Source organism: Sceloporus undulatus, chromosome 3 (assembly GCF_019175285.1).
Source record: "Sceloporus undulatus isolate JIND9_A2432 ecotype Alabama chromosome 3, SceUnd_v1.1, whole genome shotgun sequence".
Lineage (NCBI taxonomy): Eukaryota > Metazoa > Chordata > Lepidosauria > Squamata > Phrynosomatidae > Sceloporus > Sceloporus undulatus.
In genome coordinates this window covers 256,263,847-256,277,952 of record NC_056524.1, presented here as the reverse complement: position 1 = coordinate 256,277,952, position 14,106 = coordinate 256,263,847, and the positions used below count along the sequence as shown (strand labels likewise).

The 14,106-nt window shown below is 43.2% G+C and overlaps 1 pseudogene; it reads left to right on the top strand.

The window, feature by feature from the left end:
- Nucleotides 1–12,743: 12,743 nt before the first annotated feature.
- Nucleotides 12,744–13,498, top strand: LOC121925987 (annotated as a pseudogene).
- The last annotated feature ends 608 nt before the right edge of the window (nucleotides 13,499–14,106 follow it).

Below are 14,106 nucleotides of genomic sequence, written 5' to 3'. Positions count from 1 at the left end.
AGTTATAAACAATAGCACTACCCACAAAAAATTCAGAGATTTCAGCATTTGTTGCATTTAGCCAAATTACAAAAAAAAAGCAGACCACATGCTGAACATGAATCAACAGTGCCAATGCAATTTTAGGCTACATCAATAAAAGTATAGTGTCTAGATCAAGAGAAGTAATAGTGCCACTCTATTCTGCTCTGGTCAGGCCCCACCTAAAAAAAATATAATAAAACTTTAATTTATATCCTGCTTTTTGTTACCACAATCAAAGCGGCATACAACCTTTAAAAAATACAAAATACACCTGGAATATTGTGTCCAGTTCTGGGCACCACAAATCAAAAAGGACATTGAGAAACTGGAGCGTGTCCAAAGGAGGGCGACTAAAATGGTGAAGGGTCTGGAAACCTTGCCCTATGAGGAACGACTTATGGAACTGGGGATGTTTAGCCTGGAGAAGAGAAGGTTAAGAGGTGATATGATAGCCCTGTTTAAATATTTGAAGGGATGTCATATTGAGGAGGGAGCGAGCTTGTTTTCTGCTGCTCCAGGGACTAGGACCCAGAAAAATGGATGCAAGTTACAGGAAAAGAGATTCCACCTCAAAATTAGGAGGAACCTCCTGACAGTAAGGGCTGTTCAACAGTGGAACACATTCTCTCGGAGTGTAGTGGAGTCTCCTTCCTTGGATGTCTTTAAACAGAGGCTGGATTGCCATCTGTTGGGGATGCTTGGCAGGGGGTTGGACTGGATGGCCCTTGTGATCTCTTCCAACTCTGTGATTCTATGATTCTAAGTTGTTGTTTTTTAAAAAAAGAATTAAGTGTAGCTACATAATTTCTGAACTGATACAGCAAAACAACAGTACTATATTGGTGATATAAGGTTGTTGTCACCCAGTGATTACACCAGTATATGCTGTGGAATTCTGTCTGAGTAATAGAGGAGAACATTTGATAGAGATCTTCTCCTTAGGCTTGTATACAAGGGACAAATAATGCATAAGAATGTCATCTTGACAGCTGCTAGATTTATACTGATGTTCTTTCAGAAAAGGAATATCTAAGCATCTTCCCCTGAGATAAATGGAAGGCATCAAAGTTCAGCAGATGGCTCCACAAATCTTGGAAAAATTCAGTGTGTGAAAGTAGTGTGCCCTGGAGTGACCAGATAAATCTCTTACTGTTTTCTGCACAAAATTCTTTTCTGTGTTAGATATTTCCTACAACGGGGGTGATACCATTTTGTCAATTAATCATTTAGACTAGCCTTCCACAATCCAGTGCCCTCAAAGTGTATAGAGCTACATCTCCTGTCATCCTCAGCCCAGTTCAAATCAACTGAAAAAAGCATCATGGAAGAATCAGATTTGTTTCTTTAAAATTTAACACTTCAGTACAAGAAGTTGGCTGAAATCCTGTTGCTTCATCCCAACTAGAGCAGAGCAGCTTAATCAGTTGTTGAGTTAAGACATAGGTCATAGAATCATAGACTCGGAGTTGGAAGAGAGCATAAGGGTCATCTGCTCCAACCCCCTGCCGTGCAGGAATAGATAACCAAAGCATCCCCCCCCCAACAGATGGCCATCCAACCTCTGTTTAAAAATCTCCAAAGAAGGAGAGTCCATCACGTCATGAGGGAATGTATTCTCTGCTGTGGAACAGCTCTTACTGTCAAGATGTTCTTCCTATGTTTATGTGGAATCTCTTTTCCTCTAGTTGGCATCCATTTCCCCGTGTCCTATTCTCTGGAGAAGCAGAAAACAAGCTTGCTCCATCCTCAGTATGGCTTCCCCTAAACAAAACCTGGAAATGGCTGGAAGCTGGTTGCCAGAGTGAAAACTGGAGAGGGCTTCTGTATCTTTAATGGTTGTGAATAGCTTATGGAAAATGCTTGCCTTTCAGTTCTCCATTGTAGGGACTCACACAGATTTCCCCATCCTTTATAAATGAACATATGAATGACAACAAAAATGTACACCAGTTCCTTTTCCTAGACTGTTTCCTACTGTTTCTACAAATGCATTGCTCTCACTCTCTCTCACTCTCATTCTCGCTTTCTCACTCTCTTTTTTTCATTTGGAAATCCAAAAGCAGACACTCTCTAAATCAATGACACCTAATGAACACTTTCTCTGTTCTGGCATATCAGCACCAAGATCTCCAATTATCCCTGCCTTTTTCTGTCACAAAGCTAGTTTCTCACTTATTTCTCATACCTAACCCTCTGTTTTTCTTTCTCAGGGACTCACTCATACATCCCCTGTTCCACATGCACACAATGCAGAGATGCCTCTGCTTCGGGTGTCTCTGTCAGGATGTCTTGATGCAGAGCATTTTCTTCTTCCAAGTCAACGAATAATAATAATAATAATAATAATAATAACAACAACAACAACAACAATAATTTATTTATATTTTCTGCTTCTCCCAAAAGATGAAACTTTAACAGATCATTAATGTTCACCAAAAAGCAGTGCAGAAGCAAGGAACTGAATTTGCACCTGTTGCATGCATGCATATTAATGAAAGTTACTGACTAGGTATAGCAAACAGGAGGGGCATGTACAACTTGTTGTTATGAATTAGTCACATTTGGAAGGGTACAGATGAAAACAACAATAAAATTTTGCAGAGCAGAGAGCTTCTTTTTCCATGTTCCAGTTAGCCAGCCATGTCATCTCTCCAGGACATTCCATTCTTTTTTACCATCCTGTTTTCTCCCTCTCTAAACACATTTTGTGGCCATGAAGCATCCTCAGTCCTCCTTGGAGTATCTCTTGTACGCTTCGTTGTTGATTGCCTTTCCTCTAAAAGATTTTGCAGCTTCTTCTTAAACCCTTGGAGTTCTCTTCAATATGCTGTTTTTCCACAGCCCATTTTAGCTATATCATCCATGCCACAGTATTTCCAATTGTTATGTATGGTTATGAAAGCTGGACAATGAAGAAAACCGGCAGGAAAAGAATCAACTATAGTCGACCTTCCACATTTCAGGCTTTAATTTTTTATTTCAGGTTTATTTTTACTTCAAAGTGACTTTTATAATTTAAAAAGACATATTGACTTTAAGAATAAAAACAACAGCACACAAACCATTGACACACGACATCAGATACAAAATCATAACATAATCTACACAATAAACATAACAAAAACCTTCCTTTCAGCAGGATTTGTTTTTGTTGTTAATTACCCTTCTTATCTCATTCTGAATGCTACATTATTCATTCTATTGTATGATCCAGGTTAGCCTACACATATTTCCAAAGTTAAACATTTGTAGATTCCTATATGCGATATATATCTTAACATATTTTCCCTTGTCTATGTATCACATGTGAGTCTTTTGACTTTTGAGGATTTGATTATTTCCATGCTACATTAATATGTTCTCTCTAGGAATCTCTAGGTCCTCCAGCGTGACTCTATAGCCAACTTTTGCCAGATGTGTCGCTGGAGAATTTAGCGATTCCTAGAGAGAACATTTCTCTAAGCATTTGTCAGTCCTGCCGCATAATTCTACGGTCACTTTCTTGCGAATTTTGACCATAGACTTGTGATGGAGGTCCTAGAAATTTCTAGAAAGATGTTCTCTCAGATGAAAAAAAAAATAGTGGTTTTTTTGGTGACTTTTCCAGTTTCATGGAGGAAGAGCTGGTGGTCCTGTGTCCATAATCCTAGCACATGGAAGGCCCACTATAGTTTGGAATCTGATGCTACAAGATTTTGTGGTTGTCATGGACTGACTAAACAGACAAATTAATGATTCTAAGAGCAAATCAAGCCTGAAATCTCCCTAGAAGCCAAAATGACTAAACAGAGGCTATTATACTTTGGACATATCATGAGATGATGGGACTGATTGGTAAAGGCAATAATGCACAGTAAAATAGAAGGCAGTAGGAAAAGAGAAAACCCAGTAGGAAAAGAGAAAACAAACTCAGGTTGAATCCAGATAAAACAGAGGTACTCACGATAGGAACCCCTGGCCCAGGCAAGAAATTTTGCCAACCTGTCCTGGATGGGGTCGCACTTCCCCTAAAGAACGAAGTTCACAGTTTGGGAGTACTCCTAGATCTGTCTCTACAGTTGTCATCTCAAGTAGACACGACGGCTAGGATTGCTTGGTACCAACTTCACTTGATACGCCAACTGTGCCCTTACCTGGACCAAAAGGACCTTGAAGCAGTGGTACTTGCACTGGTAATCTCTTGTTTAGATTTCTGCAATGCGCTCTACCTTTGTACCAAGTTCGGAAGCTTCAATTAGTTCAAAACGCAGGAGCTAGATTGGTCACTGGAGCATCCAAGTTTGACTATATAACACCCATATTAAAATCTCTTCACTGGTTGCCGATTAGCTTCCGGGCCCAATACAAAGTGTTGGTTATTACCTTTAAAGCCCTAAATGGCTTGGGCCCAAGTTACTTGTGGGAACACCTCTCCCTACACCAGGGGTAGGACCTGCGGCCCGCGGGCCAGATGCCCAGCCTGGTCCTGCAGCTGATTGCCACCAAGAGCTTTTGGGGGCAATGTCTATAGAAGCCTCAGAAACATGCATTTATATTACATTTTTTTAAAATCAACAATTTTTTCGCGTGTCCTCCATTTTTTTTAAACAGTGTCTTCCATTTGAAAATTTTGTCCTACATTTGTCCGGTTTATTTATATATTTATTTTTTAAAAAAATTATTTATTATTTATTTATTGGCTTCGGTCCCCCCATTGTCTGAGGACAGCAACACGGCCCCGGCTCAAAAAGGTTGCCTACCCCGCCCTGCACAATCTGCCCCCACACTCTCAGAACATCAGAGAGGAAGTCACTAAACTATGTAAAAACAGGATGGTGACTACCTCCCACAGAGCATTTTCTGCCACGGCCCCCACTGTGGAATGATTTGTGCCAGAGGAGATCCATCTTATTACCACTCTGGATGCTTTCAAGAAAGTGCTGAAGACGGATCTCTTCCAGCAAGCCTGCCCACCAAACCTACTGTAAAGCATCTCATCCACCACACTGTTAGTATGTGTGTTTTTTATGAGAGTTGATAATGTATTGTATGATAGTATGTAGATTTTTAAGATTTGCAGCTGTTAGTGTTTATGTTGTGATAAGCTGATGTTGTATCCTGCCTCAATCTGTAGGAGAGGCAGGAAATTATTATTATTATTACACTGCAGTTAGATTTGTAGCTCTGAATTGTGAGCAGGGCTGTTGAGGGGCTGCGTTCATAGAGATCTGGATGCATACATATTAGGGAGGGAGACAAAATGGGGGCATTGCACTCCCAAATAAGAATTCTAATTCCCCCTCCCCTGATTGAAATTTCTATCAGTCTGTATATTTCTAATACCAAAAATCATTCACAGCTAGAACTCTTCGAGTTGCATTGTTCATACTCCCTTGTAACTCTGCCTGCCCCTTTTCTTGGCCCAGTTTTGATGGACTTTTCCATTCAACTGCAGATTGTAATAAAGGACTGATGGCATTTTGAGATGCATGCCTGAGATTGTGGTTCTGTTTCTTCTGCCCTCCCTGGATTTTTCTTTTAAAAATATAAGTTTAACATCAGTTGTGATGAGCATTGCTGTCCCCAACATCAACTAACCTCTATTTCTATATTTTCAGCCGAAGCTTTCATCACTGTAATTGGTAGAAACTGAAGAAAGAAGGAAACTTTCATGGGGGGGGGGGGGTTTCATATGAGGGAGAAATGCCCAATTTTATTTCCCCTCCATAAGTTTACTCCATAACTATACCTCTGTAATAGAGGTCTCTCATTCATAGGGTTGCTGTAGTTAAATTCAACTTTAAAATTTTGTTTTAATGTGCTTTTATATGTGAGCCAACCTTGGGTCCCCTTTTTGGGAGAAAGGCATCAATAAAATAAAAAAAATAAATACCTGATGGCATACATTGGACTTTGAAGAAATGGGTTTATATCCACAAAAGCTATGCTAACTAAATGCTAGTTAGAAGTTGAAGGTTTTCATAGATGGCATCCATATTTTAGTGTGGTTTTTTGGGCAATGTGGTCATGTCAGAGAGTTTATCTGAGGTTTTGCCTGCATCTGTGACTGGCATCTTCAAAGAATCTTCTCTGAAGATGCAGCCACAGATGCAGGTGAAATGTCAGAAATAAACTCTTCTAGAACTTGGCCACATAGCGAAAAACCCACAAAAACATAAATGCCAGTTAGTCTTAAAGACTGATGCCATCGTCCTTTTTTTTTTTTTTTTTTTTTTTTTTTGGTCTCCCCTTCCTTCTTCTCTTTTGGAAACAGTAACTATATTTTCCCTAGCACACACATTTCTTCTGAATACATGCACCTTCCATTGGTTGACACACGACAAAACAATGTACGTTACCCAGGAAGAAGAGAATACCTTATGCCACCTCTGGGTACTCTTTGCTGGGCACATGTCTCTTTTGACAAACTCGCAACAGCTTCCTTGGGGAGGACAGCTGCCTTTTAACACACACACCCCCTCTACAAAATATATATCAGATCAAATTTAGTTTAACGCCACATCAAGCTGGAAAGGCTTGGCTGCATTTAGCAGGCATGATTTTATAAGGAGGTTTTTAAAAAATAAAATAAAATCCAATGTGAAGTCGAAGGTTTTGTGAACAGCCACCATATTTGTCTGGGTTTTTTGGGCTATGTGGCCATGTCCTAGAAGAATTTGTTCTAAGAAGGGAACAAACTCTTCTAGAACATGGCCACATAACCTGAAAAACCACAAAAAACTAAAATAAAATCCCTTCCTTTTTCAGAGAATATTAGAAAAGTTTTGGGGGGTATTATTTTAAAATTATGCAATGCTCCAAATATGTCACTACTACACTCAGAGGCCTACAGATAAACAACTACTTCCATCTGGAGAAGATCCATTGGAGCCTTCTTGGCTCATGTTTTATCAATTTGCCCATTGATTAAGGCAGTGCTTCCAAGATTGGTCTCCAAGTGTTTTGGACTCAACTCCCAGAAGTTCCAGCCATCTTGGCCAGCTGTCAGGAATTCTGGGAGCAGAAGTCCAAAACACTGCAGCAGGACCAAATGCTCCGGTTGCAATTAGCAACCTCTGGCATGCTGCACAATCCCAAGCCTGAGTTAGTTCTACAAAGTTGTGCACAACATACAAAATATAGAGATTTCCAATATAGAGATAGTATGGAGATGGATATCTATCCAGGACACACTGCAGAAATCATCCAGTTTGAGACCACTTGAACTGCCTGGCTAAATGCTAGGGAATACTGGGAACTATGTTTTCTGAATTTGAGAGATCTTGTAGCACACCTTTGGAGACTCACTGAAAGAAAGAATCAAAGATATAGCTGTATTATTCTGTAGAAGCAGTATGTAGAAAGATCTTATAGCAACTCTGAGACTATCTGAAAGAAAGGAACTGGCAGCATGAGCATTGTAGACTTAAAGTCTATTTCCTCGGATGCATTTGGTGGAGTGTAAAGCCAGGGACAGACCTCTATATGCCATTGGTACTGTATGTGAGAATGTCATTTTCCGAAACACTGAGTCTTTCTCTGTCAGAGAGCTCTGAGGCCACAATGAACTACATCCCAGGCACTGAGTCAAGGTGGTTCAAGCGATTCCAACTGGACGATTTCTCTGTGTTGTTTTGGCCACAGAGATTGAAACTAACTTGAAGAGGTGGTGTAGCAGTTTGAGTGTTGGGACTGCTACTCTGGAGATCCAGGTTTGAATCTCACTGGCCTTGAAACCCACTGGTATATTTAGGGCAGGTCACACTTTCTCAGCCCAGCCCCTGTGATAGGGGCAACATAAATCAGAAATGGCTTGAAGGCACAAGAAGGAAGAGGCAGATAATCCTGCCACATTAAACTCCTTGGCATCCACACTGGAGCAATGATCTAGTTTGACACTTTTAACTGCCATGACTCATGCTATGGAACTGGGAGCTGTAGTTTGTGTGGCACCAGAGAATTCCATAGCATGGAGCTATGGCAGTTAAAGGGGTGTCAAAGTAGATCATTGCTCCAGTGTGGGTACAGCCAAAATCTGCCTCCAACTTCTGGTGCTGCAACAAACTACAGCTCCCAGAATTCCATAGCATGGAGCCATGGCTGTTGGAAGTGGTGTCAGTGCAGATCATTGCTCCAGTGTGGATGCAGCCAAAAGCCCTACTTTAAGATAGATTTTCCTGGGAATAAAAATGGATTGATGGAGTTTTTAGACTGAAGCATGAGATTTCAAGGTATAAGTCCCTTCTATTCAGAGAAAGACAGGATAGAGGGAAAGAAACAAATACAGTGATTAATCTTCCCTTACTTCTTCCCCCCTTTTAAAAATAAACTAACACACACACAGAGTTATAATTTTATTTTTTTTTATTGTTTGACAGCAAATAACAGTCCCATGCAGCAAAGCAAGGATACAAACAACATTTTTACATGCAACTTTACAGTACTCTTATCTGTAATTCCTGAATCTAGTTAGTCTTCTTTCTTGATTCTAATTGTTTCAATCTACAACCGCGTTATATTATACATTATTATAGTGTAATGTGGGATCAAAACAATTGTATGTCATCTTATCAATTATGTATCCATGTTTTATCACCATAATACACTGACTATATGCTTTCAATTTTCGGTTTTTATCCCTTACGTTGTCTTTACAGACACAACAACACAAATATACAGACGATAAATCGTATCTCATCTATAAACCAGTCTTTTACTCGTAACCAGATTAATACATGATTATCTAAGGAGACCATTTTACTGCACAAGTAATCGTGAGTGAATAACTCCCCTTCTTTATCCAAGCCTTTTTTGATTCTCATGCAATGAACTGGTTAACCTCCCCAGTTCCAGCTGTATAGTGATATTTAAACAAGGGGGAAAGTAGTAAGAAGAATTTATTCATACATGTAGAATAAACCACACACACACACACACACACCACACCTATCCAGTTCCAATTGTATAGTTATATTTAAAAGGGAAAAAGAAGGGAAAATTTATTCAGATAGACAGATAGATAGGCATCTCTCCCTCCCTCTCAGGACACTCATAAAAGGGGCCTCTTCTGGCTGAGGAGGGGCGTTCCCTCAGCCGCTGAGGCGCAGGGGATCCCTGAGGATAAAAACCGACATCGACCCGGATCAGGCCAGAAGGGGCACTTCCTCGCAGGGACGCCTCCAGGTCGCAGGATCCCCACCGAAGCTTCCCGATCCTTCGCGGGAGATCCAGAGAGATCCGGGGATCCTCATCCTCCATCCTCCACCTTCAGGGGTTCAAGAGGGCGGGCGGACGGAGAAGAGGATGCAGCCCCGAGGGAGATCGAGCCACCCCCCTCTGCGGGCGAGGGTTCCACCCAGGGCGCCCAGGGGATCCTGCTTTCCAGCCAAAGGGTCGATCCAATGACACTTTAAAAAAAATGTTTTCTTTTCCTTTTCTTTTTGGACTCCCTCCATCTTCTCCTCGCTGTAGGTTTTCCCTGGAAAGTCTGGATGAGACAGGAGGAGGAGGCGGCGGCACTCTGTCCATGCTCAGAGGCGCCCTTGAGGTGTTGGCAGAAGCCCTGCGAAGTTGCAGGACGTAGTTTGACCGGCTTGATCCCCTCCCTTCGGATCCTCTCGAGCCTTCTTTGCCCTGACCCGATCCGGCCCGGAGGATCTGTGCTGGGGCCAACCAGAAAGTAGATCACCGGATCCCAAGGCTGCCAGGCTAACCGATCCCCAGCCAGGGATGTCGCGGGAGGAAAAGAGAGAAGGGATCTACTGACAGTGGGTCGAAGCCTGAGCAAAGGGGCGCAGTGCTTGGAGCACCGCACTGGAGAAATGATGCGGTTTGAAACCACTACTTCAAAGGGACATGGCTCAAGGATAGGGAGGACTCAAACCCTAGGAACTGTAGTTCTTCCACAGCCCATAAAGGAATCCAAACCTGGGATTTGTAGTTTGTTCCACCGCCGAGAGAGGGGTCAAACCCAGGATTTGTAGTTTGTTCCACAGCCCAGAGAGGAGTCAAACCATTGCACAAAGCAAAGCTCTAGGCCACAACAAACCACAAACCCACACAATGCTATAGCCTTACCATGCAGTTAAGTGGTTGCAAACCGCATATTTCTCCAGTGTGGATGGCGACTCTGGAGATCAGGGTTTTATCCCTCCCTGGGCTGTGGAAACCATCGGATGACCTTGGCTAGTCACACTTTCTCGACCCCAAAACAACTTGGAGGCACGTAGCCACAAGGTAGAAAGGTGGTGGCGGGGAACATTTCCCATTTGCTTTGTGTGGGATGGGGCCCTTCACCCCAGAAAGAAAGAAAGAAAGAAAAAGGCCTTTTTAATCTCCCCACTCTAAACAAAGACCTTTATAGAAAGCAACAGCAACAACTGGAGGAGAGAGATCAAAGAGGAACTGTCCACTGGCAGTTTAAGTCTGTCATCAAAAGGACCCAAAACCCAGCTTCAGTGCATCCATCTGGTCTAAATTCCAAAACTAAGCAGGGTTAGTCCTGGTTTGTACTTGGATGGAAGGCCACCCAGTAAAGCCAAAGATCTTTAGGGAATCAGGCCAAAGACTTTGGAGAGCCACTGCCAGTCGAGGGAACGATTTTTTGTTTGTTTGCCTTCAAACATTGTGGCGACCCAAAGGCAAACCTATCTCCTGGGGTTTTCTTGGCAAGATGTGTTAAGGGGAGGTTGCCATTCCTTCCCCTGAGGCTGAGAGAGTGTGACTTGCTCAAGGTCTCCTAGTGAGTTTCATGGTCAAGCAGGGAATCAAATCCTGGTCTCCAGAGTCCCCAATCCAACACTCAAACCTCTAGGCCACACTGACAGCACTGGCCAATGTAAGCCATGCTTGGACTTGGGCAATCTCTACATCGCGACCCTCACCTGTCGCAGGGATATGTGGCAGTGAGATCCATGGGCTTCCTCACAGTGTGGTAAAGGGGCTTGAGCAGTGGACTATGACTCTGGAGACCAGATGTGGAATCCCTGCTTGGCTATGGAAATCCACTGGCAGTCACACTCTCTCAGCCTCAGAAAAGCAAAGGCAAACCCCTCTGGACAAATCTTCATGGCCTTAAGTTTGCCATGTCAGAAATGGCGCATTAACAACAAAAATATGCAGATAACAGCTGATTTGCATGCACTGGTGGACTGCAAGACACATTACTTCGTGTTGTGGGTGTGTGCGTGGGTGTGTAAGAGAGAGAGAGAGTATTTTATTCTGAACTGATCCGCTTGTTTTACTGATGCCTGCCATGCATCCAACAGGGAGGGATAGCGGTAGAGTAGCAAAAATCCTCTCCCGGCTCTCTGGTTTCACATCTCAATACATGTATATACAGTCGGCCCTTCTTATACACGGATTTTTTATACGACGGATTCAAGCATACACAGTTTGAAAATGTTCCAAAAAGTTGTAAATTACCTTGGTTCCTTTTTTATTAGGGACAACCATTTTGCTATGTCATTATACTAATGGGACTGAGCATACAACGGATTTTGTTAACACGGGGGATCTTGGAACCAAACCCAGCGTATACAAGGGTCACTGTAAGTTGCAAGGGATTCCATACAACTTTATAGAAGGTGGGTGTTTCAGTTGTGAATCCCACCTCATTGCTTCTCCAAGGCTTGTGCCACCTGGGATGCCGGTGAAAGAGTTTTGAAGCACTTTGAATCCCTTTGGGGAAAACGGCAGTACAAAAATCCAATAATAAACAAAGCAGTGCATGCAGCTATTTCTGTGCAGCTTATCTGTAGCATGTAGTTTACCTTTTTTCTTCTTCAAGAAGTTCACATGGTGTGCTCCTCCCAACAACCTGTGGATGTTGGGTTAGGTCTGGGAGAGAACAGTCTGTCTCATTCAATTTTTTGGCAGTGAGCTGAACAGGCTCTGAACTCTGGTCTTTCTAGAGGTGTTGACCTGGAACCCATCTCATCACCAGCTGTGCTGGCTGGGATGATGGGAATGGCAGTCACTTGGAAGGACCTAGAGGGGGAAACTGCAATACATTACCACAGAGCGTCACAGTGGGTCTTGAATTTCCAGGTAATCACAGAGTGGGAATTACTGGGAGTGGTATCAGTCCTCATTCTGTAGTGTTTAGACGCTGTACCTATCTGGGAATAAAACCCAACGGGGGATCCACTAACCTTGTCCACTGCAGCCATGGCTGCATGCTTGAGCTATCTTTGTGACAGTTATCACAAAAAGCTTTCTCGCTCCTGTAATAACTGATCTTTGGGTTGCTTGCTGGAGGGATGCAGTTTGGATGGGAGGCTTGCCTTGGAGGAAAGGTTGGGTCTTCCGAGTGTTTGATTCCACAGCCCTGCTTCCCACATGCACTTTATCACTTGTAGATGGATGGGGATGTGAAGGCCCCACCGCATCATACCTCTGGCAATTTATTTCAAGGGAGCCGGCTGGCATCACCAATTAGGCTCCAGTGATGAAATGCACATGTGAACGGCTATCATTAATTCTAACCGTATTACCAACCACAGATGCGAAACAGGGGGGTCGCCATGGTCTCTTGATGTTCCAGGTGACTTAGTTCATTAACTGCACATGCAGTTTCCTCAGAAAGCCACTCAGAGTCCAGGAAGCAGTTTAGTAGCTCAGCGTCAGCTGTCTACTCCTCTTCTTTTCCCTCCTGATTTGTTCACTGGGTTTGGATTCTTGTTGGTTTGTTTTCATGCAGAGCACTCTGGAGGTCCAACAACACTTTGCTCCTACTGTTGATGCCACCTGTCCTTCCCAGCCATGATAAACAGCTGACACAGTCCCTCCATATCACAGAAGCCATCAGAGAGTCCTCAAGTTCTTGGATGCAACAACAACAAGAGCACCATCCAACGGTCAGGGATTATGACAATGGCACATGGCCTGAGTACCCGCTGGCACCTATTTCCCGCACCTCTGCTCACTGGTATCACCATCACCTGCGTCCCCTCTTTCTTATTGGGATCTTAGGCAACATGATGACCATGCGGTGGGTTCCAAGTTCCGGGATATGAGGACAAACTACCAACCTGTACCTTCCAGCATGGCTTTCTCGGACCTCTGATTTTTCTCTGTATGCCTCTGGATCTCTTCCGCCTCTGGCAGTACCGGCCCTGGAACTTTGGGACTCCTGCAAGCTGTTTTCAGTTTGTCAGTGGAAAGTTTGTACCTATGGCCACTATCCTCAACATCACTGCCTGAGTGTGGAGAGGTATTTTGCTGTCGCTGTCCACTCCTGGGCCAGGTGGTGATCACCAGGCAAAGTCAAGCTGGTAATTCAGTGCTCTGGGCCTGTGTCTTTTGTCAGGCTGGCCCTATCTTTGTCTGGGTTGGGGTTGAACATTGAGAAATGGGACCAATCCGCTGCACACAAATGGTGTCGGACCACAGAGTCATGCAATCCAGTCAGGGCTCCTGACCATATGGTGTGGACATCCAGCATCTTCTTTTTTCTACCTGTCTTTGCTTGACTGTGCTTTACAGCCTCATGTAAGGAAACTCGGAGGAGCGACAGCACACAAAGGATCATTGACACAAAGAACTTCCATCAGGACACAAGTACACACAAGCCACACTTCCAAGATGTAGGAAGAATGTCCTTAATGTTTTCCATCTATACAGTCAGTCCTCAATCAGACATCCAATGGGCGGGCTGCATAGTTGGCCCCATACCAGCCCAAAATGTTGGCATATCCGGAGGGTCCAAGAACCAGCCTTGCAAATCCACTATGCAATTCACAAACATATTGCAAGTTATATTGAGCACCGTAACAAAAAAGTCAACGTTGCAGCGACATGTTCCACAGGAATACACATTTCCAATGTCAATCACCAAACGTCCTCTAAACCAATTCAAAGCAAATCACTGATGCACATTGTATGTACAATATGTACTGTCATAAACCAGTTCACTCCTCCTGCACAAATGTCAAGAAAATCCACTGAGCAGCACACGCTGGATCAATCCAGACATGTGAAAGCCCCGCAAGGTTGGAAATCGAGACTCTACCGTATTTCTACTTGTCTCTGTGCACCCAGATGTGGCAAAACACAAAACAAACACAAGAACATGTTGTCTATGACCAACTCCTTTGATGTAAC